Below are 16,085 nucleotides of genomic sequence, written 5' to 3'. Positions count from 1 at the left end.
TAGGTGTATAAATGCCTCAAAGTCACAAAACAAAAATATTAGGGATAACCAATCGCAAACAACTGATGAGGCCTTAGGCTACAACCAGTTCCTTCTTTGCTTCAGCACTTTCTTCACACAAGTCTTTCCCCGGGCTCCTGAAGGTGCAGGACTGCTAACCACTTCCAGTTTGGCACTACACAATTGGAATCAATTATTTTTCAAAAAAAACTTAAAATTTTTATATGTCTCAGTAATCTTTTAATAATGCTACTACCAGCAAGGCATAAAGGGTGGGTAATTATTTACCACACTTCACAAATGAGCTTAAGTGGTTCTCCCAAGGTCATATGGCAGATAAGTGGGTAAAAACATGTGGTCAGGACTTTAGCTATAGCTGGCTTCTTAAACTAAGTCTTTGGGTGCTTTTCAATATGGTAAAATCATATGATCTTCAACTCTTACTGTCTTCAACTTCTTTTCTTTCTGCACAAAGTTACAGATAGGATTTTACTATGCTTACATCCAGGAAAGACTCCAGATGTAGTACCTGCTTTAACTTCTGTCCCAATAATTTCTGTAGTTCCTTGGTAATAGCTGTAGCCATAATAAAAAAGTCTTATACTTTAATAAATTTTCCAATTACTTAATATCAAAATATTCTACATTTATATGGCTTAGTTTTAAGATAAGTTCTAATATGAGTGAACTGTCTTATGAAAGATCAACTCTTTAGTAAGTGCCTTTGCACATCAAGGATCTAGTTACCTTGAATCTCAGAAGTTAAGATCCACCTGGGAAAGTGAAATAATATAAAATTTAGGGATGTATTGATTTATGGTTATATATGACAAACATTTTAAGGACCGACTACAAAATTTATGTTGTTTCTTCATGAAATGTTGAATACGAACACTTCATAAATTCTATTTATATATATTTATATATTTTAAAATACATTTTTATATTACAATTTACTGTAATTACCTAAGTCTTCTGTCTTGTGTGTGATCTGTGCATATTTAAATCTCTGATTGAGAAAATTACTGCGTATGTGAATAATCAAAGTAATTTAGATACTCATTTAAGTGTAGCACCTGGGTGGCTCACTCGGTCAGGTGTCTGACTCTTGATTTTGGCTCAGGTCATGATCTCTGGGTCCTGGGATTGAGGCCCACGTTGGGCTCCACACTCAGAGGGGAGTCTGCTTGGAGACTCTCTTCTCCCTCTGCCCCTTCCCCGACTCATGCACGCGCACTCTCTCTCTCAAATAAATAAATAAATCTTTAAAAAAAAGCGTATTGTAATAAATATGTCACATATTACCTATTTTATTCACACCTACCTGACATTCCTTGAGAGGTATTATTAGATATAATTTGAAAGAAAACAGGAATGTCATTCTGACCAAAAAGATCAGTAGCACTTTATGAAAATTTTAGTTTTTAAAATTTCTTTAATACATAAAATAAAACACTAATAAAGTCCTTCTTTAAATAATATTTAAAAAATAAATTCCTGGGATGCCGAGGTGACTTAGCAGTTGAGTGTCTGCCTTCAGCTCAGGGTCTTGGGATCGAGTCCCACATCGGGGTCCCTGCATGGAGGCCGCTTCTCCCTCTGCCTGTGCCTCTGTGCCTCTGCTTCACTCTCTTTGTGTCTCTCATGAATAAATAAATAAATCTTTTAAAAAAACAAATTCTTAAAAAAATAAATAACTGTATTATTTTACAGCTAGTAGGACAAAATGTTTGTTACTGCCACCCATCACTGTAGCTGGTCCACAGAAAAATTTACCAGGATTAGTTTTAAATTACATGAACTTTAAGTTAATCTCTTAAGAAATGAATCTTGCAACCTCTCAATTTGTCACTTATACCAGTAAAAAAAAATAGATATAATCTTTGACTTATAGGTGCTCCTGAAAAACTTACTACTTTTATACAAATAAGAACATATGTATAAGAATATATATATAACAATCATTAAATCAGAGCTAGTCCTCAACCATTTATTAAGATGAGGAAAAAGGTAAGACTCTTTTCTGAAAGAAGTGATTGATTATATACAATAATTAAAGCACATTACATTATTTATAAAATCAAGATATTTATGGGATGTTATGGAAGATAGCTCAAAGAAGTGTCATATAAATCTAAGCAAGACAAAGATAGTTTTGATGGAGGACAATGAGAGGAGAATGGAAAGCAAAAAGAGAGTTTCGGAAGACAGTGAAAACTCATTAAGGGTTCTTGAAAAGCCAGAACTTGCTTAGATTGCTATGAGGAGAAGGGAGGGATACGGTAGCATAATCCAGAGACGGGAGAGAGGACACCAAAGATGAACTTGACCTAACGGCTAAATGTGCCTCCTGCCTGCTCTGGGACCTAATACATTATTACTTGACCGGCTCTTGCTTCACACCACCTTTGATATTAGATCGTTTGTGCTGATTCCATCCAAATTCATGAGCGACTCTCTAACCCCATTGGCCTGTTCTTTCATTTTCCCCTAGATCTACACGTTGGCAGCATGTAGGTATCTGATTATAGATCGTAGCCTTCCCCTACAGACAAGTATTCCTCCACCTACCTTCCTCTCACTCCCCCTCCCCTGCAAAATGAAAGGCAAATTGAATATGGAGTTTAAGGGTATTAAACTTCTCATTAGGCTTAGTTTTTTTGAGCTTCTGGACCCATGAAATCCTACCTTTTTCTTCATGACATGCAACAATCTATGTAATTTGAATGTATGTTTAGGTACACAGGCAAAAGAGAGGGAACTTTCCATGTGTGCATTTTATTAGCAATAATGACCTCAGTACAGGACCTCTCTTGGGAATTAATGACCAGTTGGGGTTAATGGCCCTTGGTTATATATTGAGATATCTACTCCTCCAACTGATCATTAATCGCTAAGACATGCCCTGTGCCTCCAACACTATAAGTTAAGAAGATTGATGTTTTGGTTTTCAATGAACAGTAGTCATACTGTTCCTTGTAACCCAACTCATTAATACTGTTAAATAAGTTAAAAATCAAAGTGCTGTTTTCCTTGCTATGTGACATTCCAATAAGTGCATGCAAGTGCTGTTACATATGTTAAGGATGAGAGACAAAATAAAACAAAAATCCTGAAACTGCTGGAACTTTCTTTTTAACTTTAAATATTTTTCTACTATAAAACAGTCATTCTCTATAATCTGCTTTCCTGATTCATTGTTTTTCTTCCCAACAATCCTCTGAATTCAATAGTTAATCTTTTAATTGAGGCAATTTATGGGTTAAATGTATAACCAACAACCTCTCCACTAATCTATTGATATTTGGCCATCTTCCTTTCAGTAAATGTGGATGTGTGTGTGTATGTGTGTGTGCGTGTGTGTTGTGTCCTGCATCTGGGAGGAATTACAGAGAGAAGTAGGTGTGATTTAACCTAAAGTAGGTGGATTTAGTGAATTGTATAGGTTATACTGCGTGCTACTGTCTGTAACAAGCTCGACCTGGAGCCAATTAACTGAATGTAATCTATTCCAGATGTTCACTGGAACAAACAGCACTCTTGGGGATCTTCAGATGTGGAGCCAATAGAGAGTGTTCTGATTATGAGAGATTTTTACACACTGTTCCACTAAATCAGAGATCCAAGTGCATAATCTAACATTCAAGAAGGCCTTGCGCCACTTCCCAAAGGAATACAAAGAGACCAAAACTTATTGGATGGACAGTAACTCATCAAAAATATTATTTGAGGAGCAAGGGATATAAAATTTTATATGTTAACTTCACTGATTTGCCTTATTTCTTTATATTCATCTATTCAAAAGTCATTAAGATAAGGTATAATTATGGTGGAAAAAATATATTCTACGCATAGGACAAGAATTAAAAGGTCCAGGTCTTGACATATAAAAAACCTTGGACATTTAGATTTAGGATTTTTTCTCAGGTGTGTGTGTGTGTGTTTTGAGGAAAATAATCCTTGACTTCATGGTAAGGATATGGACAAGATACCAAACAGAAATTATAGAAGAAACTTGAGCGTCAAGGAGACCATACAGGCAAACACAGAGCTTTTTGTTTGCAGAGGGCTGTCATATTCCATGGATCAAGTACAGTGATAACAAAGTAGAACACAAGTGGTATGTGTGAAATCCATACATTGGAGTGCTTGGAGCTTGGAGTGCTAAAACTTTTATATACATGTATTTTATCTAATTCTTTCTAAAATTTTCTTTGTATATTTTCTAATATATCTAATACCCTGCTACTTTAGCACAGTCAGGAGTGTGCAGTCACTGCTCAAGTGTACAGCGCAATCATCAGTGAGTAGAATTTATGCAGCAGGAAGTTTTCATTGAAAACTTTTAACTGTCCATTAATGGACTTTAATGTTTCAGACGTCATGAATTCCTCAACAATTAATATATTCCCATGGAGTCTGAGAGACTATCTGATTTTTCAGAGCCCATGAAGAACAGACTTAACATTTAATTAAACGTTAATTTACTTCCTAACATCCTTATGTGATATTTCACTATATGCCAAACTAAACATCATCAGTAATTGGCTGTAAAGTTGAGCTGAACTCTTCGTAAGTAGAGGTACATTACAGCAGTTACATTTTTATTTTGCAGCGGTTTAACCACAATGTCTACATTTCTAAAATACACTGATAGTATATCCTATAAGTACCAGCTCAACAAAAGCACCATTGTTACATGTTACTTGGGTTATTGTGTCTTATAGCCTTGTACTTATGGCCAGATCAAATTATTTAGGATCTCAGTCCAAATGAATCCAGTTCAGTAGAAAATAGATTTCAGAACATACAAGTGTAAACTGTTAGAATTACTATCCTGGGTTGTACTTTTTCCCGAAAATAACAGTAACAATAACACAATGCTTGTAAAGAGGTCCTAAAGACATCAAGTGTCTCCAAGGTCCAAATCACTCAAATAATTAACACATTTACCAAAAAATAATAAAATACTGCTATAAGTGACTTTACCATCTTCCTTATCCTAAATTTCATATCATTTTGCTACTTAAAGAAACACAGTTATTATCTTGTAGGATCAGAAAAAACACCACCAGCATAACCTTAGTTGATCTCTCCTTAAATTTATTAATCCACAATTCAAAGATTTAAGATTTTGCTTTTCAAATTCTCATACTCCACAGTGTTTTAATCAGTGCACCCTCTCATGATCAAGGTCATTTTATTTCTCACCTTTTGGAATTCTGATATGCATTTTGAGGATTACAGAATATTTATAGATATTCTACAGAAATATTTATAGAAATTATAGAATACTTTGCAAATTTCAATGTCTGCCTTTTATTTTCAAAGCATAAATGTATAATTATTTTAACTGATTTTTTAAATTTAACAATCTCCACCTCAAATATTCTGATATTTGACTCTCACAGCTCAAAAAAAGAGTTTTTTAAAATTATTTTTTACATTTTTTAAAAGATTTTATTTATTTATTTGAGAATGAGAGAGAAAGAGAGAAAGAGAGCACACGAGCAGGGGGGAGGGGTAGAGGGAGAAGCAGACTCCCTGATGAGCAAGGAGCCCCATGCGGGGCTTGATTCCAGGACTCTGGGATCATGACTTGAGCCAAAGGCAGATGCTTTACCATCTGAACCACCCAGGCATCAAAAGTTGTTATCATTCGTCTTTCTTTCCTTCTTTTCTTTTTTCTTTCTTTCTTTCTTTCTTTCTTTCTTTCTTTCTTTCTTTCTCTCTCTCTTTCTTTCTCTCTCTCTTTCTTTTTCTTTCTTTCTTTCTTTCTTTCTTTCTTTCTTTCTTTCTTTCTTTCTTTCTTCTTTCTTTCTTTCTTTTCTTCTTCCTTCCTTCCTTCCTTTCTTTCCTTTCTTTCCTTTCTTTCTTTTTTTTCTTTCTTTCCTTTCCTTCTTTCTCTCTCTCTCTCTTTCTTTTCCTTTCTTTCTTTCTTTCTTTTCTTTTCTTTTCTTTCTTTCTTTCTTTCTTTCTTTCTTTCTTTCTTTTTTTCTTTCTTTCTTTCTCTTTCTCTTTCTTAAAATAGAATGTTAAATAAAGCAGAGTAGGAATTAATGCAATTAAGATGGCAAAACAATTGTATTCTTTTGAAATAATAAAATAAGAATTAGCCGTGTGTTTATTATTGAGAGGATCTTCAAGTTTATTTTATTGCTTTTATCTTTAAGGAATGTCATTATTATCAAAACTGAGAGAAATTTTGGTAAAGATCCAAAAATGTTAACTTCCTTTCCTGAAATACACATCTAGTTATTAATGTAGACATTGAGCTGTATGTCCAATACTTTCCCAGACTTTATAATATTTATCTAATATTTTTGCTAATGTGAGCAGTAAGTGGATTTAAGTCTTAAACTGGCTCTTTAATGATAAAATATATAAAATATTCTATATACTAACTAATGTAGTGTCCCAGTGGCCTCTGTGTCAACAGAAATAACCATGCATTTGGAAACTTTTCTGTCAAAGCAACATAGGTATTTTATTATATCAAAAAATATTACCATGGTGTTTGCTTCAGCAGCGCTTATACCTATGTTGAAGCAATGCATAGATGCATAAAGAGAAGAGCATGGAATCAGCATAAGAATGATGGACAAATGTGTGGAGTTAAGAATTCTTTATTTCCTGACCTGCAAGGTGGTCCTGATCTTTACAATTGTCATATGTGTTATATTTTCCAATTAAAAATATTTATTGAGGGATCCCTGGGTGGCGCAGCAGTTTGGCACCTGCCTTTGGCCCAGGGCACGATCCTGGAGACCCGGGATCGAATCCCACGTCGGGCTCCCGGTGCATGGAGCCTGCTTATCCCTCTGCCTGTGTCTCTGCCTCTCTCTCTCTCTCTCTCTGTGACTATCATAAATAAATAAAAATTTATAAAATATATATATATTTATTGAAATAATTAGTTATGTTAAAAGGAGGAAATATAGAGTTTTTTATTACTTAATGCATACTTTCTAAGACTGTGAAGCAGGAAATTCATCATGTCCTCAGAAACAAGATACAGAGGCTATAGTTGCCAATCTATAAAAATTATATCAGCTTTATACAAAACCATTATGTATAGCAAATAGTATTTAAGTAATTTCCTACAGTAAGTCTAAATTAAAACATGGATTCACACTATAGTTAATTTAGAATCTTAAGGTTGTAACTATTGGAAACTAAATATTTACAAATAAATTAAGTCATGTTTTAACACATTTAATATAGAATAAATATAAGGATGCTCTGTAAAACTCCTCACATTTTTAAATGAACAGACCAAGAAATCCAATCAAATCTACCAGTAATTCCAATATTTAATGACAAACTTTTTAAGCAAAAAATGCTTATGGCAAGAAAAGCGTGACCTTGAATTTCATAGTCACATAAATTCTCCAGTAATGCATGTACTTTTAAGATCAAAATACTTAAAATAAGTTAAATGATTCCTGTATAGTCTTTTTTTTTTTTCAAGGAAAAACGATGTACTAAACACATTAGCACTACTTGTTTAATCACTATTTAATGAAACACCTTAGGGAAATAAACTTTTCTAGCACCATGAGGCATTCATTCCATCCGCATAGGGAGGAGAGTTTAAGTAATTCACTTCATAAACAACACTACCCGGGAATAAAAATAGGCAGTGTGTGAAAGGAAACTTAGTGTCATATGCAGACTTCAGTAACCCAGTCTGCATATTAGATTTGAATTTCATGATACTTGAAATTTCATGACTTAACTGGGCTAAATGGGTGATGGGTATTAAGGAAGGTACTTATGGTGATGAACATTGGATATTATACACAAGTGATGAATCATTAAATTCTATCCCTGAAACTAATATTACACTATATGTTAACTAACTATAATTTAAATAAGAACTTGGAACAAAAAATAAATAAAATAATTTTAATGTAATCAATGTTGTTTTACTTATTTTTAGCACATTGAATTCAACACAACTGAAGACTACACAAACAACAAGGCAGCCTTTCAACAAATAAAAACATTTCCAGCACTTTTGGCAGCAGTAGTTTTTTAATGATTATTGTTTACATTTTTAGTGATGATGACATATGTTAATGGGTTTCATCTTGGTTTAAAATGCTTCATATGCAATTGTTCCAATCTCTGTATTTTTATTTTTACTCAACTGTTTTGAGCTTGATAGATGAGGAAACTGAGGCAAAAAGACAGTACGTCAGTGGCTCCTGATCTGATCCTCAGGCAGGATCAGATACAGGTCAAGTTACCACACACACAGCTCCTCTAGGAATTTGCAAGGTGGATGGCAGGGCAGGGAAGAGAGCCTATCCTGGGGTCCACATTGTCTAGGGAAGGTGTCTGGAGATGGAGAAGGGCTCTCAGCCTAGGAGCTGTGACTGTTGGCAAGCCCCCAGTCTTTACTTAGCAATGTCCATTAGAACATTCTCAATGAAGGCAATGCTCTGTATCTTGTCCAATATGGCACCACGAGCCACACATGAACACTTGAAAGGCATGAGATCTAGAAACTGGATTTTAAATTTTAATGAATTTAGCTCTTTTTTTCGTCTCTTGCTGATGTGCAGGTCAGGGGCTAGTCTATGTAATCTAGAGTAGTAAAAGTAGCATTTACTGGGTAATAATAGTAACCCTAAGTGTGGGACATTAAATGCAAGAACAGAACAGGAGAGGGCAGAAGCATTTTTTTTCTTTTTTTTTTTTTTTCTGGGTAAGAAAATATAGAATAGAAAATTGAAAGAATATTAGGCACAATTTATCTGTTTTTTAGTTCTGAATGGAAAACTAACACAGATTAACCTTAAAATTTTCCATTTTCTTTCCTGTTAAACTTGTTTGAATATGATGATAATAAAGGTACTTTTCATCTTTTTACTTCAGTAGCATTGGAAACTAAGTTTATACAAGAGTTATTTTTTTCACTATTTGCATTTCTAATTGTGTCTCTCTTAAGTGACAATTGCGAAAGAAGTTTGTATGCTCATTGTAGGAGGGCTAGTCCAGAAAACGGCTAGGTCTCTGGAAGGTTATCCATAATAGAAGTCTGCAAAATTTGTCACAGATTCCTTACCAGCTACTACCAGAATTCAAGAATTCCCCAAACCCTGACCTAGTCAATATTCTCACCTGTGGTTTAGTTCTACTATTAAAATTCTAAAAATAATTTTTGAAATACAATTATAACTTTTATAAACAAACTGACATTATAATTTCCATTTTTCTACACTTAGATGGTTGCATTGTTAAATTTCTTTTATTTACATTTCTAAATGTAAATGGTCCCAGTTACAACTATAACTCCTGAGGGTCATATCAGAAATAGAAAAGAGGTGATTAAGCACTCAGGCACAAAGCCCAGGTCTGCCATAGGCCTCCTGTTTATCAATAAAATTACTTATCCTTATTGTGTCTCACTTATTATATCTGAAATAGTAAATAATAAGAGTATTTAACTCATTTGTTGTAAGGATTAAAAAACCATTCATTCTGTAAAGAAAGCACTATACAATGCCCAGTACAGGTGTAAGTGATCAATGAGTATTAGACTTTTAAAAATCATTATATTCAATGTGTCTTTTCTACTAAAATTCTTTTTTTTAAGATTTTATTTATTTATGAGAGACACACACACACACAGAGGCAGAGACACAGGCAGAGGGAGAAGCAGGCTCCATGCAGGGAGCCTGATGCAGAACTCGATCCCAGGACTCCGGGATCACACCCTGAGCCAAAGGCAGATGCTCAACCACTGACCCACCCAGGCATCTCTACTAAAATTCTTTTTAAGTACAAATACAAATGATGGCTTTAAAAGCATTTAATAATGATTTGAGTGTATGTTTAAAAATTTATGTTTTAAAAATCTGTAAAATAAAGATGTCTTAGGAAAATAATACATAACCTCCAAGAATATGAAGACAAAAGAAGAAAATAATTAAAAGAGATCATCAAAAGAGACAAATGAACATGCCAGTAAATAAACTCCATTTCAATGGTTTAAGAGGAGGCTATCAGTGATAGTTTGAATCTTGTTATGAGGGATAAGATACTGTATCTCTAGTGCTTCCAGTTCTACTCATTTAAATTAAACCATGCAATTTATCAAGAAAGGGAAAATAGATAAATATCCAATAAAACAGTAATTTTAAATTAAATTTAAAAATTTATATTTTACTTGGTGTACTATTTTCCATTCCAACCACTAGCTTTTATTTTTAAAATGGTCATAAAGATCTTTCATGAATTTAGTTCTTTGTTTTTCACATTCTTTAAACAATTTATTTACTATGATGCCACTGAAGAAGTTTACATACTTCATATATTTGGTAAGTTATGACATCCTTGACATATATATAGGATTATTTTAAATAGTTAACTTAAATAATTTTCCTGTATCAATAAATAACCACATTTAAATGTAGCTATATTTTATCCAAGACCAGTTTTTATAAGTATTTCTTATTTACATTAAAATTGTTACTTTATTATAAAGTGAATTTTGAAATTCATATCAGCTTACAAAACATGGTTGATTCTATTAACACCCTATGATTATATACCATAACATAGAAAAATTTTGTGTGATATGTAACAGGAGTTAAAATATAATTTTTAGTTTATAATAACCCAGAAAATAGCGAAGCAATAAATCCTGGCTGAAAGCAGAGCAAAATGAGTTGTTATGTTGATATTTGATTAGGTTTAGGTAAATTAAAAAGAAAAAAAAAACCCTTACTTTACATTTTAAATTATTCCAAATCTGTAAACATGCCAAGTATTGTTTATAATAGTTTTCAAAATTGCTGTTATTTATAGCATACCAAGGATTTGATGTTGTCTGTCCCACAACTTCAGAGTTATTGCACCTCCTAGAACAGCTTAATATATCTGCTAGCTCTAAGATGGAACATTAAAAGCACATATTAAAAAATTTCTTGCATATTCAATAACTGTTTCCATATATATTTGCACAAGTATTCAATGTTTTTATAACATGAGTTCTACTGTCCTCAAGGTGCATATTTCAATTCATGTTAATTAAAAATTAATAAAAATACAAATAAATGACAATGTATTGTGTAAAACCAAATAGCATTACTGTAAAGTGATTAAATATTGTTTTATAATTAATACAGGTTTTAAACTTCCTGTATTTATACCTTCATATGAAGATATTGTACTTTTTGCCCGACACAGGAATTGATCTCACGACCCTAAGATCATGACCTAAGCTGAAACTAAGGGTCAGCCCTTTAACCCACTGAGCTACCCTTGCACCCAGAAGATAATATCCTTTAAAGTATGATTCAGTAACTGATTCGGAAACAATGTTAGATATACTAGATATGCAATGTGGAAGGACAGTGCGAACCTTTTAAAAGGGCCATGGGTAATAAAGCTAAATTAATCCCTCATACCTGAATTATCTTAATAAATATAAGGGAATAGTTCTTGGGCTCATTTGCTTTCGAAAAGTAACATGCAAGTGCCCAGTAGTGAGCAGTGTGCCTACGTAAAGAATGGACTGGGTGTCGGGTGCCTGGGTGGCTCTGTTGGTTAAACAGCTGGCTCTTTATTTTGGCCCAGGTCATGATCTCAGGGTCTGGGATCAAGCCCTGCCTTAGGTTCCACACTCAGTGGGGAGTCTGCTTGAGGACTCACTTCCCTCCTCTTTCTGCCCACCCCTCCCCCCGCCCCCGCTAAAGTGTGCTCTCTCCCCTCGCCCCTTCTAAAATAATAAATCTTAAAAAAAAAAAAAAAAGGAATGAACTGGGTGCTTCCTTATAAAGTGAGACTGATAAATTTCTTTATCAGGCAGCCAGCCCCATATTTATAAACACTCTCTGGTCTTTCTCATGTAAGCATATTTTGCCTTTTTAATTAATTAATTATTACATAATTGCTCTTTTAAAGACTATTCTGAATATTTGACTATCCAGTTTCCCCTTCCACCCTCACTACCATCCTTATCTAGTTCCCTATTAACCATTATCAACTTCTTTTCTCCTTCTTCTTCTTCTTCTTCTTCTTCTTCTTCTTCTTCTTCTTCTTCTTCTTCTTCTTCTTCTTCTTTATTGAGATATAATTGACACACAACATTTATCCATTTCTGAGCTGTGCTTAATTCCATCTTTACACCCTCTGGTGTATTTGAAGAACTGGATTTAAATGGCCATCCCAAATCTTTCTGTTTCATTTAGGATAAACAAGGAATTCCTGCATTTATCACACAGCTACAGATGGACTTTTCCCCATTTTTATTTTTTACACATTTCTCACCTAGAAAAAACATTTTATCTACATGACCCCTGAAGTTTCACTAAAAAAATGAAACTAGCACTATACTCTCGATTTTTAAATGCAGAATTCACTTTAGGTAATCACTCAAAATCCTCAATAATTAAACTCATTTATTTTTACCACATGTTATAGCAACTGTTATAAAATTCTTGAGTCTCCCAGAGGTAACACAGACTAAGAAATCAGGTCTTGGTTGTGCGATGGTTCAGGTTGCAAATCCCTGTTTTGCTATTTATCAGCTTTACACCCTAAGAGAATTCACTTAATTTCTTTAAGTCAATTTTCCTCATCTATATGGCCAGAATCTCAATTCTTATTAAATATAATTATTGCTAGAATAAAATGAGATAATGCAAGGAAAGCACTTAGCACCTTGTCTGGCACCTCGCTAGCTCTCAAAAAATGCTAGCACAAAGCTCTTCCATTTTTGCATGGACTGTGATAGCAAGTATTTTTCCAAAGATATTAATGAATATAAAACTTAAAAGGAAGCCTGGAAACTCCCATGCACTCCTATCATGCTTGCAAATGTGTTTGTGTAACTTGGCATAAATGTTCCTAACCTTCATTCCACAATGTAAATTTTTTCAATGCATAATCAGATAAAATCCCTATTAAAGTAATAAAAATACATTATTTTCTCTAAACTTCCAATTTGTTGGGCCATATGCACTGCCAAAATGAAACTCCAACCAAAAGAACACATTGAATTGCTTTATAGGATATGGAAATTGTTAGAAAATAAAAATAAAGGCAAAGTAAAAAAGAAATATTTTTGTTTGAGAACAATTAACTTGAAGTTACCAGATACGTTTGCAGACAAAGTCTATGGAGGAAGTCTTAGAAGTGCGATTAATATTTATAAACAGTTTTGACAGTAAGCCAATATAAAGTTACTTTTGAAAGCTTATTTGGATATTGTTAAGAGCTTTAATTATAACTGCTGTACTTTTCAGGTTAGTCAAAACACTGAACTGTTACAGCAGAATAAAATCACAATTTAAAGACCTTTCCAAATAATATTTAAGCCATTCTGTACATCTCACAAGATCCATATCTGTACTTTCCAGAACAAGCCTAGTTTCCATCTAGGGACACTTGTACTGTTTTCAGCCACATGAAGGCAAGGACATCAATCACATTCACCACTCTATCACCAAAGCCTAGCATGTTGCCTCACAGAAGGTAGGAGAGCTGCATATGTTTGTTTAAGACATGAAAGAAGCAGTCAGTCTCCTCTTCGCTTTATCAGCCCACTTCTCTGACATATGGTAATAAGCAGCTCAAATCTCTGTGTATCATTCCTGTGTGGATATCATGAAGACTCAAAAAATCTGTGCAGCCTCAAGAGTCCTAGCATCCTATGGGAACTTTGGACCAAATCAGAATGACCCATAGCTGCTACAAAGATTCATATAAAAAATTAAAAACAAAAGAAAAAGAAAAGGAAAAAAATAAGAGGGATGACTGAGTGAGTCAGAAACATTCTTGGTATTTCTGTGTATCTTTTTTTCAAGAGTTTTCAGAATCTGAGTTTTCTTTAACCTCCCTTGAGAATGTTATGGAAAACCCCTGTATGTAGAAAGAAGCCATGAAAGGTGAAGAATTTGAAATTTGTAGTCAGGTAAGCTTAGGTATGAATTCCAGTTTTACCACTTTGTGAACAAGATTTTCTTTGAAATTTAGGAAATGATGTCACCTTGTTATGCTAGTCAATGTGAAATAATACATATTAAGTAGGTGTAAAGCAAACATTAGCCATTAGCAAGATTATTCTCTATTACAGATTAAGATAGCTCCATTGCCCCAGTTGAGTGGGTCTGTCAGTGAACACGTTGATACTTAAGATTTGGAAGTAAGCAAATGCTCGCTAACTATTTAGAAAATTCTAAGTTTCACCCCCTTCCTCCAACCCCATGGTCTCAGTGGAGAAACTTTCATAATAAGAAAATGATATTTTAATGTGATTCTTCACGATCTCCTTTATACTTTCTGTTTCTATCTTTCTGTCAGCTATTGAGCTTTATGCAGAAGACAAAGTATAAAAGTGAACATAGGTAGAAATGAAACACATATTAAAAATTCCCCACCAAGGGCCCCTGGGTGGCTCAGATCGTGTCTGCCTGCCTTAGGCTCACTCAGGTCAGATCCCAGCAGGGCAGCAGCTTCTCCCTCCCCTTCTGCCCATCACCTCAGCTCACACTTTCTCTCGCTCCTGCTTTCTCTCAAATCAATAAATCAGACCTTTTTTTTTTAAAGAAAAAAAAAAGAATTATCTGCCAAGTATTCATCCTGCCTTTACAATTTGCACATTCCTAGAACAGTCACAGCACAAGTCTTACTCAAATAAATGCACATCCAAATTAAAAGAGGGTGGGAGAGTAGTGTCTAAGTGGTAAAATATGCAAACCACTTAGAGAAAAAAGTAGAGAAGTAAAGATCATTGCTGTCTTAGGCAAGAAAGAATGCGAACTCCAATTACAATACCACATGCATGTGTCTTTTGGAATGTCAAAGAACGGCAAAGAATTCTTGGTCATAAAACAAGGAGAAGAGATATCTTCCTATTTTTTGCACTTCAAAATTTCAGTTTTTCAGACCTCTCTTCAGTAAGACCGTGTCTTACATTACTAATAAAATCAAGGGTTTTCTTTTCAAGTTACCTTGTGTACTCAGAAAGCGCTGCCATGGACTGTGATAAGCATTAGTATTAAGTAGCCATACAGGTTTGATTGTTCCAATACTGCATGTGATTCATCTAAAACAAGCATATGTAACATCGATCTAACGCAGATTTGTAAATCCATACACCTTGGGAAAAACTGTCACAATCTATAAATGGTATTTCAAGTGTAGAGCAAGTAAGTTCTACATTTGCCTATAATACTGATTTGCTTCAAACACAATAAAAAAAGGTAAAATCATTACCATCAGAAGGCAAATCATGCCTTATTGCTGCTAAAAAATAAATTGACATCAACTAGAAGACAATTCCAGTACTTTGCTACTTGCAGATTTTTGTCACACAAATTCAACCATTATATTCTGACTTTTTTTTTTTTAAAACTTTTTTTTTTTTTTTTTTTTATGATAGTCACAGAGAGAGAGAGAGGCAGAGACACAGGCAGAGGGAGAAGCAGGCTCCAGGCACTGGGAGCCCCATGTGGGATTCGATCCCGGGTCTCCAGGATCGCGCCCTGGGCCAAAGGCAGGCGCCAAACCACTGCGCCACCGAGGGATCCCTATATTCTGACTTTTAAAATATATCCCAGCTTCTCTAGTTACTAGTTTACAAAGGATGCAAAGACCATGAGCAAGGATGAATCATGTTATAGCACAAAGAGCACTGAGTTAAGAGCCTACAGACCTGACTAAAGTCTGGCTTTATCTCACACAGAACATCTCGTCTTTAGGATTTTAATCAGCCACTCAGAGACTCCTTTTATGTAAAGTTAACATGCTGACAGGTCACTGATCTAACATGGCTATTACATAGTTCTCGTGAAGTGCATACTAATATTTCAAAAATGGTTAACGGGCAATATACACAGACCTCACAGCTTCTTTAAAGGGGTTAACTTTTTTAAGCTTAATTTCAGAAAACCTGCTTTTAGATCTAATTTCTTCTTTATTGAATAGACAAGAATACACACACACACACACAGTCTAAGAGAGGAAGGTGAGGAAAGATCTGTTACATTTGCTATTTAATTACCAAACAAAGTTGCCATCTGTGTCAGTGATGCCATTTCATAATGTACTTGTTATTTCATCTCTAGGAT

The 16,085-nt window shown here is 34.2% G+C and overlaps 1 protein-coding gene across 6 annotated transcripts in view; it reads right to left on the bottom strand.

Annotated features, from left to right (window-relative positions):
* SEMA3D (semaphorin 3D) overlaps positions 1–16,085 on the bottom strand; it is a 210,745-nt gene that overhangs the window by 139,539 nt on the left and 55,121 nt on the right. The window contains exon 1 of one of the 6 annotated variants that reach the window (XM_072791317.1): positions 10,824–10,899. The exons of the other annotated variants lie outside the window; for them this stretch is intronic. The gene's annotated coding sequence lies outside the window, so the exon portion shown is untranslated. Of the gene's footprint in view, positions 1–10,823; positions 10,900–16,085 lie in introns of those variants that run through there. 6 annotated transcript variants of the gene reach the window in all.

Source organism: Canis lupus, chromosome 21 (genome assembly GCF_048164855.1).
Source record: "Canis lupus baileyi chromosome 21, mCanLup2.hap1, whole genome shotgun sequence".
Taxonomy (NCBI): Eukaryota; Metazoa; Chordata; class Mammalia; order Carnivora; family Canidae; genus Canis; species Canis lupus.
This window is presented reverse-complemented; position numbering and strand designations above follow the sequence as displayed.